Below are 9,477 nucleotides of genomic sequence, written 5' to 3'. Positions count from 1 at the left end.
ATCTAAAGGAGGTCAACAACACATCCTGGTCATAACAGATCACTTTACCAGTTTAACTCAAGCCATTCCCACCAAGAACCAAACGGCAAAGACAACAGCTGAAGCCTTTTACCAGCACTTCATAGTACACTATGGAACACCCGACCGTATACATTCTGACCAAGGGGCTAACTTCGAATCAAAGATCATAAAGGAGTTATGCTGTCTAACAGGAATGACCAAGTCACGTACCACCAGTTATCATCCGATGGGCAACGGAATGTGCGAAAGGTTCAACCGAACACTACTTAACATGCTAGGAACACTTCAACCACACAAGAAGAGGAACTGGAAAGCCTATGTAGGACCACTTGTCCATGCCTACAACTGTACTAAGCATGAGTCTACAGGATTCGCACCATACTACCTCATGTTTGGAAGAGATCCTAGACTTCCAGTGGATGTAGCATTTGGCATACGGAAAGATACAGGATCCAATTACATCAAGGACCTTAAAAAACGGTTGGAAGTTGCTCATAACTTGGCTAAGGAAACATCTAAGAAAGCACAACTGAGACAGAAGAAGAACTATGACACCAAAGTAAAGGGAGGTACAATCAAGATAGGAGATTTAGTCTTGGTGAAAATAGTGGCATTTGAAGGCAAACACAAGCTGTCAGACAAGTGGGAACAAGACCCTTACGTTGTACTTGAACAACCGAATCTGGAGATACCAGTTTTCACAGTGAGGAAGGAGAGTGGAGAAGGACGTAAAAGGAATCTCCACAGAAACTTGCTGTTGCCAGTGGGTCATCTGGTAGAACCAACTAGACCAGTACTGAAACTCAGAAAACCAGCTAAGAAAGAACCACCGAAACCAGCACCTAGAGTATTGAGGAAACCGACCATTGATTATCCGGAGTCATCTGATGAGGATATTATAGATGTATTATTGGAACCGCTAGTTGAGGAGGATAGTGATTCAACCGTCACTTCAGATATCATTCAGCCAGTGGTGAATCCAACAAGCGATGTGGAAGCAGAAGATGAATCTGAATCTGAAGGGGACGCCCACTCTCATGACACCAATGGGACAGATTCGGATATCGGCGACAGAAGGCCTTCACCAGAGGTGACAAGTGACAATCAGGAGGATAGTTCTGACAGCTCGTCATCGTCGTCACCTGTTAGTATTCGTCGGTCGACCAGAGCAAGGAAAGCACCTGCGTGGATGACGTCAGGGAAATACGAGCTTTCGAAGAGTGCAAGTCATACCACCACTACAGATTGGTTTCAGAGGGTTCAATGCCTTACATCTTTAGCAGACACTCATCTATTTCATGGAAAACAGGCAGAAGCAGCACAGGCTATTATTGACGTCATTACAACAGCAACCACAGACAGGAAATGACGGGACGTCATTTCACGGCTGGGGGGAGTATGTGATAGCCTGTTATTTTATGTATTTTGTATATTTTTATATTCTTAATAATTGATATTAGTACATATTTGAATAAAGTTATATTGTTAGCTTATTAATTACATTCTGTAATTAAGGATTAGTATTATGTGTTATTCTATTTTTACTTATTGACATGGACTATTGACGGACGAATTCTATTCTTATGCTTTGGTTAAGTCTGATTTCACTGTAGTTATTACTTTATTTTCACGGTTGATTTGAGCGCTTTTGGACATTTCTTCTATTGGTCAGTACTTTTGGCGGTTTAATTCTTTTGTTCTATATCTTATGGGAAGACATCTTGTGGTCAACACCTATATTTACCTGTCTGCATATAACAATCTATACAATAACAATTCTGTGATTTGGAGTTTCATAAATAAGGTCAGTCCTATATCTTTCTTTATTAACTTTGCAATATACTGTCCTATAGTTCATATTTTACACGTATGCATGTTGAGATTGAATGTCGAGAACGAGAGCTAAATTTCATAACAAAAGAGAATGTAAATATATATTAAAACATAAGAAGAGTTGAATTTTACGATCATATAAAATAATACTTCAATAGCCTATTAAATCTGGTATAATGATTTGAAGATAAAGTTTACATATAACTTGAATGAATGCGAGTGTCGAGTGGACCGAAAGAATGTTGTAATGTTTAAAGGTTAATCGAATTAAAGTAAATCGATATAAGAACTAAAAATAGATATCTAGGTTAATATTGATTTTTACTATAAACAATAAACATTGCTTAACAAAGATTTATAATAAACATTTTTGTTATACAGGTATATTTAAACCTTACTGTATTAAAGATGTAGTGTGTAATATGGTTTATATGGAAATGTGCCACTTGCACGATATGTGAGGTAAGCTAAGTGTATTTGTATTCTTGCTTCGCTTAGCTTTAGTTTTTTAATATTTGCTTTGCTTTTATTGTTACTTTTTGCGATTAGTTGCTTTTTGATTTAACAAGCATGCAGCTTACGTTTTGTGTAGTTTATATTATCAACACAAGTATTGCTCAATAGACTTTGGTATGAGACAGCATATGAGAAAATGTAATACAATAACTGAAAGTCGAATTGGTATAATTGTAATTGAGTCAAGTAATTGCTATGGTATCCACATTATATATTTTTGTGATCAAATACATATGTATGCAGCTAAATAAGTTTGCATGATAATGAATTACGAACATTAGTTTTAATTATTATTACTTAATAAACAGATTTATCTTTCTGTAATTTATAAGTACATTTATATTTTACAGGGCTTTATTTACATTACCATTATTGAACTTCGTTAGTCTGAAATAAAAGTTACAGAACCCTATTCAGAAGTTTAGTTATCATTTACTAAAAGCCTCAAGAAACCGGCTTTTACATTTTTCTAGGCAGAAATGATTTTGGAATGATATTATACCGGTTTAAAAGAGCTCAAATAATTTTCTTATTGGACAGTGGTCACTTCACTGGATATTTCACTGTTTCATGTCGTGAAATTAATGTAGGTTCAATTCATAATAATGCACAAAACCGGTTCAACTACTAATGCAAGGCAACAACAAAAAAGTCGAATCGGGAAGCCAGTAAACAAATTTTTTTTAATCTGAGCATGCAAATTTAAGATTACGTTATATATATTTTACATTAAAGATATTTGCAGAATAAAAACATTGGTAATTAGAGTCCCAGACAATATATTAGTTGACTGTTTCCCACTAATTCCACGTGTTTTAAGTAGTAGTTTACTCGTAGTAGCCCACAATGCATTGTAGTTCATTGAGTCGATTGGTCAGTTTTTCAAGGCCATATTGGCCTTGTGTTTTGGAAATTACTATGCAAATATATTCTGACGTCAGAAAATCTAGAGTTCTCGACCTGTTTAAACACTTGACGCCGTATTAATATTATATATGAACATTTCGGAAAAAATTAAGGTGGATATTTAATCATCGGCTCTCATGAAGTTTTCTTGTAGGTTAAAAGAAGGGGGACAATATACCTCTTAGTAGTAAAACTTTAATATTGGTATTCTTTAAATTTTATAACTTTCTTATTCTGGCGTTCTCCTCAATTTTTAAATTATATTGAGAATCACGTTTTTATGCCAAATCTTTTATCATTTGTTAAATCAAAGACTTGTAGTACATGTATTTTATTTTCCGAGATAAATTATTCACAATGATAAAGAAATAAGGGATGATTTAGAAATTGGCATGTTGTATATACACCTATCTATAATTGGTGAACACTATATAATATAATTGCTATGTTCCGCTTCATTCTTAAACAATGACCTATTTAGAGCTAATATTATAGATGATCCTTCTTGCCATTGTGGGTCCGATATTGAGGATGTCTACCATTACTTCTTCGTTTGCCCAAAATACACATTATGTAGAAAAACCTTATTCCATAACCTTAACTGGCTATCTGAAAACTTTGTTTTAGATACAAAACTATTAATTTGCGGACACTTGGAACTTTCGAACGAACAAAATATTCAAATTTTCAAACATGTTCAAAATTTCATAAAAAGGTCAAACAGATTTCGGATAGAGCGTTATTATTACTGACACTGAACGTCATCATTGCCATCAATTCACAAGTCATCGTCACAGAATTATACGACTTTTCAAACTTTCTTTTTCTCTTTTTACTTTCTATCCTCTTTGTTCACCTATGAAAGCTAGTATTATATTGTATAAATTGTTTGTTTTATATGCACGTCTATTATATTATACTATTATTGTAACTTTATATTGTATTATGGAGAAGACTTCATAAGTATGATTTACTTGTGTCTAATCCATTTTGCTTTAATTCAGCAAATAGAATATGTTTAAACTAAACTATATAATGTTACCCACTAGCTGTCCTTATGTGTTTTTGTTGTTTGATTGCTGTCTCGTTGTCGTTAAACCCACTATGATCTTCTACAGTTTCAATATATATTTCCCTTGCTCAGAGGAAAGTGATATAATAGGTTTGTATATACATTTTAGCGTTTCACTTTTCAATTTTTAACTCCCCAAAATGTTATTTTAAACTATTAATTTTGAAGACGTGTGTTATCTAAACGAAGTCTAAATGGTCACCAACTTACCAGTTTATTGTTTCCCTATTTGGCACACACCTAAATATAAATCTCATTGTAAATACAATTTAATTGGTCGCAGTAAGTTCTACTGATCACAAAACAAATCCACCTTTTTTTTTTTAAATATGATAATATTATTATTTTTACTTTGAAACAAGGAAATAATACTTTAAATTACATTGTGCAAAATATGACGTAAATTCTTCCTGCGAATTAGAAACTCTTTTCTTCATAAAAATGTTTGACATAGTTTACACTGGACATAAAACAACTTACAATCAATCAACTAAAATATATCTAAAGGATTATTATTAATTTATGCATGTACATGTATATATACAAAAAAAAATGCCGTATACCATATACATATATTGTGGGTTAATTATTTTAAGCATAAAGTTCATAAATCGATCTCTGAAACAAATTATATATAATTATATAGAATAAAGTCAAAGTAAAGATTAAACTTATGCATGGCGGAAAAGAAACATATGAAAACGATTGATGCAATAGGCATGCAGGGCATGCAGCCTTGCAAATGATATTCTAAAAAAATATATATTTACTTCATTAATCTTAGGACTTTAATTTAAGTATTGTTGATGGGATGTTGAATTTTCCAGAACATAGAAAATACACAAGAAAATTTATCAGTACACTACTCTATCAAAATGTGTTTGGTGTCCATTTTACAATATATTTGTTTAAGAATTTAGTGTTTTCTTATTCCTTCTGACATCTGTGTCCATGGATCTGAACAAGAAATTGCGAAGACATTAGGCTTATCTGTTTACCTTTAATTTAAAAAAAATATTTTTCAACAGAATATTTTATATATAAAATTATTTAATTTTTGTTTGTCTTTGCGAAAACAAAATGGCCCTAAAGCTAAATGTCATCGTCAGCATGTATAATGGAAGGCGATAAACACTTTAGAATATACACCGCCTGCTGGATCTTTTTACCTGGGCCCAGATCTTGTTACGTAACAAGTATGAATGTAAAATACTCGATATATATGGTATATTCAGTCGAATATACACGATATCTCTGGACTGGGTTATTTAAGGTATTTTGATCTCATAATGTAACATGTAAATTTATTTGTGCTTTATGTAAAAAAAAATGCATTTGACCATTTTATTTTCAAAACTTCTTTAAAATGAGTTGGCTTTCAGCATTTATTTATTTTCAAAACCGGGTACAAATCACTGATTTCCAATTTTAGACCAATCTCATTATTATCAGTAGTAGGAAAATATTTGAAAAAAAAAATGTATTTAAAAACGTATTTAATCACTTAATTAGTTATATTTCAAATATACAAAATGCGTTTCTGTTTCAAGTTCATATTTGCCTTCTGAGAATACTAATGCCGGAGTTCCACAAGGCTCTGTATTAGGTTCCCTACTATTCCTTATTCATGTATATGACATAGCTGGTAATTTGATAAGTATAACTCGATTGTGTGCTGATGAAAAATCCCTTTCTTATTCAAGTACTAGTCCTAACAAATTAGCGAATGTCTTAAATAGCGATTTAGAACAAATGTTAGTATGGTCTAAGGATTGGTTTATTGTTTTTAATCGGAACAAGACTATTACTATGCTATTCTCTTGTAATAGATCTCCAGATGATATTAAAATAGAACTTCAAAATCAAGTAGTAGAATTGTCTCCTGTCATAAACATTTAAGTATTACTTTTGATTTCAATGGTAAATTCTATACAATATAGAAAACGTTTCAAAGTGTGAAAGCACAAGATTAAATTTCTAAAAAAAATTGAAATATGTATTGACTAGGAATTATCTTATTCACATAAGCTTAACACTTATAAGACCAATTATGTAATATGCACGTGAGTTATGGGATGACTGTACTCAACAAGATTACAACAATCTGGACCATGTCGTTCAGTTGGAAGCAGGAAGATTAGTTACTAGGTTGCCTGTGTTCGCTAGTCCAGAAGTTATATATATTTTCAGTGGTACAGGCAGACATTTGCTAGTGGACAGAAGAAAATCCAAAAAGATGAATACGTTCTATTCTTCACATAAAGTGGGACTGCCTCTACGATTTAATGCCATTTTTTTTTCAGTTATAGATAGAATATCTGAAAATCCTTTTTTTTCATCTGCTACTATCGAATGAAAAAGCCTAAACTCTCACTGACATATGTACGTCCAGAAATATGAATATATTCATCTAACTTGACACAGACACAATTGCACGTCAATCTTTATTATTAAGGACAGTTGATTGGATAAAAGTGATGGATTGCCACGCCTATATTAATACTGAGATCCTATGAACAGACTTTAGATAGCTCCCAGTATTCGAATTTGATAAACAAAAATATATTTATATCTTGCATTGTTTCAATATTAAAAGTGTTGGGTAACGTAGTTGAATTTTAGATTAAATTTGGGAAGTCGTGGATACATGTATCCCCATTTGTTAGGTTATTCAACACGAAGAAATAAGAAAAAAAATATCAGCTGGTTTTAAGAGTTGCAAATATTAACAAATTAAATTTATGATACAGAATTATTTTTTTATTTGTGTTCCTCAACAGTGTTTGCTAAATATTTTTTTTCCTCGAATCCCGAAAAGTGAAGAGGTTTTAATACGTGTAAATCCCGAATTCACACAAACGACGCACAGGCACTTGTCTCAATAAAAAAATCCTATATACCTTAATATTAAGGTATATAGGAAAACAAAATTTGAGACAAGTGACTGTGAATCGACGTTCATAAATGGTCTGTTCAAGAGTTTAATTTCATTTTTCAAAATATTTCAGACACGTAAATAATATAGGTTATTCGTAAGATTTTTATATTAAAATTTTCGATAACATTTATTTATTTTTGTTCGCCGTACCATTCTTATTTATGTTTAAAGTGACTTATAGACGCAAAGGGTCGGGTGTTCTAATTATTGTTTTTATATCTCACTGTATAATACAATATTTTGTGAAAAAAAACACATGTCACTATAATAAATAATTTACCTACTTACTTACTTGCTTACATTTTACTTACTAGTGCTAGCTTCACAATGAAAATATCCACTGACATGCATAATATCTAATGCCATGGGTCACGCATGGACTGTCTTATTTTATAGGGATGCCCATATGGCACATCAAAGATAAGATTGATTTAATCATTGTACTTTAGAATTGCAACAAATCTTAAATTCACTTGACTACATTAACCTGTTATCTTGTCGACTTTACAGCTAATTTCCCAATGCTTGTAGAGTAACACTTTGATAGGCTTGCTTGCTCTGTTTGTATACACATGGATTCAAGCTTTGTAAATAACATTGACAACTTCAAACAATATAGAGGCATATTTTCATCTGTATATATTATATTTAAATTTGACTGGTTATCCCAATTACAATTGTAAAATATACAAACTAAGCAAGCAAGCTAACTAAAGTCTCGCTTTACATGAATTAGGAAATTAGCTGTAAAGCCAACAAACAGATAACCGCTATATCCTGAGAAGAGACCACGATAAAATTTGAAAGTTAAACAAATCTTAGTTTTCACGGGAACGAATATTTTGTTAAAACGTAATTTAAGAAATAAGACGACAAGGTTGAAAATAGTTCTAGACGTCTTATGGCAAGAAAGTCTCCTCACTCAGCTTGTGGTTATGTGTTGGTGGTGGATAGAGTCACACCGACTTACAATTGACAATTTATCTGCGGTTACAATTAAAGCTCGTTGTCGAAATCAACACTAGGGAAATACCATTAAATGTTTACAGGGTAAGGGTGGGGGAGTTGTGGCCAGGATGAAATATGTTGTCAGACAAACTTTTTCGTGCATGTGACTTCATATTTGAAAAGGGATAAGAAATGTCTTAATTGATAAGTTCTGCATTATATTTAAAACATCCATTGAAAGAATATCGTATAATTATAAATAATTGTCCGCTGTTGGAAGTTTAGTTTAGCCATTTTTCGTGCTTGTCATAAGGTGATATTTCAGGGGTTTCGATTGTTAAACTCGTTAAATCAAATAACGAACATATTCCATCTCAACCTGAGAAAGAGTGGCTCATTTACATCAATTTTATCAATGATTATCGTTTATAAGATGTTGTATTTTCAATGCTATTTATAAACGCCGAGTAAAATTTTAAATGTTTGACATAAAAAATTTAAATTGTTCATCTTAAAAAATATTCAGAAGACAATAGGACATATCGAAGAATCTTTGAGTTCTGACGAAAATTATAGTGTTTTTCTATCTTTCCACAAAGTATATAAAAGTACCAAGCGTTTTTCTCAACTTTGACACCTTTTTTCTGTAACAGATCCTGGCAGAATTTTTCAACGGCAATTTTCAAAGCGCTTAGACTATTACAGTGCACCGTTACGATTCAAATACGATGTAATCATTGATAAAGAAAAACCTTGCAGCTGACTAACTATTGACAAAAACATGTTACATTTGAGAAAAATGGCTGTAAAGATTTTACATATATCTGCCGTCGCCATATTGGGATAGTCGTAATTCAAGTTACGGTTATCAGTTTAATACCAGTGCAGTTGAGTAATATGGTGCCGTTATTCAAATGCAGATTTAAACATTATCAATATTTAACCCAATCCCGCAAGCAGCTGTGGTCATCTTGGTGAGGATAGTATTCACTATTTTGTAAGTGCCCTTTTATCAACGGAGCAAGAGAAATATTGTTTTCAAAATTAGAAAGATCTACTATATCCATTTTGCTTTTATTGGCTGACGACGGTGACTTTTCATTTCAGCAAAACAAAGACATTTTTGAGTCTGTACAATCATAATCAGAAATACACTAAGATTTAGAACATTCAATTAAAATTTGTAATTCCTACTTCTCATCTCTTCACTCTAGTTCAGTTATATATATTTCTCTTATACGTT

This window comes from Mytilus edulis, chromosome 11 (assembly GCF_963676685.1).
Source record: "Mytilus edulis chromosome 11, xbMytEdul2.2, whole genome shotgun sequence".
Taxonomy (NCBI): domain Eukaryota; kingdom Metazoa; phylum Mollusca; class Bivalvia; order Mytilida; family Mytilidae; genus Mytilus; species Mytilus edulis.
This window is presented reverse-complemented; position numbering follows the sequence as displayed.